This window comes from Frankliniella occidentalis, unplaced genomic scaffold (genome assembly GCF_000697945.3).
Source record: "Frankliniella occidentalis isolate FOCC.00 unplaced genomic scaffold, Focc_3.1 Scaffold1, whole genome shotgun sequence".
NCBI classification, from domain to species: Eukaryota; Metazoa; Arthropoda; class Insecta; order Thysanoptera; family Thripidae; genus Frankliniella; species Frankliniella occidentalis.
In genome coordinates, this window is record NW_026267131.1 from 3,657,653 (window position 1) to 3,658,409 (window position 757).

The window sequence follows — 757 nt, forward strand, 5'->3', positions numbered from 1 at the left end:
GTCTGTCTGTCTGTCTGTCTGTCTGTCTGTCTGTCTGTCTGTCTGTCTGTCTGTCTGTCTGTCTGTCTGTCTGTCTGTCTGTCTGCGATGTCTGTCTGTCTGTCTGTCTGTCTGTCTGTCTGTCTGTCTGTCTGTCTGTCTGTCTGTCTGTCTGTCCGTCCGTCCGTCTGTCTGTCTGTCTGTCTGTCTGTCAGGGGGCTGTCCGCCCAGGTGCTCGCCGCTCGAGTCGCTGCTCCCCCATTAGAGCCTCATCGCCCGGAGCGCCGAGTGCGGCCCTCCGCGGCCCCTTCCCAGCTCGCGGCCCACCGCAGCACACCTGGATGAGGTCACCCCTCTCTCGGCGGCACCTGGAAGGGCGCCCCGGCGGCGGCGTGGACCTCGTGGGGTGTGCTTCACCTCCACCTTGTCGTGTTGTTCAGCTCTTGCTGCGCGCCCCACCTGCGCGCCCCACCTGCGCGCTCATGTGTGCCTTATTGCCTTGTTTTTTGCGAGCCTCTCCCGCTCCGCCCGTGACCGCGACGCGACTCCTCCTCCTCCCCCCCCCCCTTCTTTTTGCGCCACGGTATCTAGATTCGGCTCGGCTCGGCTCGGCTGGGCCGGGCTCGGCTTGGTTCGGCTCGGCCACGCGGTGAAGCTGTCTCGGCCTCGGCCGCGCGAAATCAAGACTAATGTGTACACGAAACTGCACTACACTGACTTGGGCCCCAGAGACTCCCTCCCCTCTTTCCATCCCTTCTCACCCATCGTCTCCCCCAAC

The 757-nt window shown here is 63.5% G+C and overlaps 1 long non-coding RNA gene across 1 annotated transcript in view; it reads right to left on the reverse strand.

Annotated features, from left to right (window-relative positions):
- LOC127752378 (uncharacterized) overlaps nucleotides 1-757 on the reverse strand; it is a 346,254-nt gene that overhangs the window by 171,151 nt on the left and 174,346 nt on the right. The window lies entirely within an intron of this gene.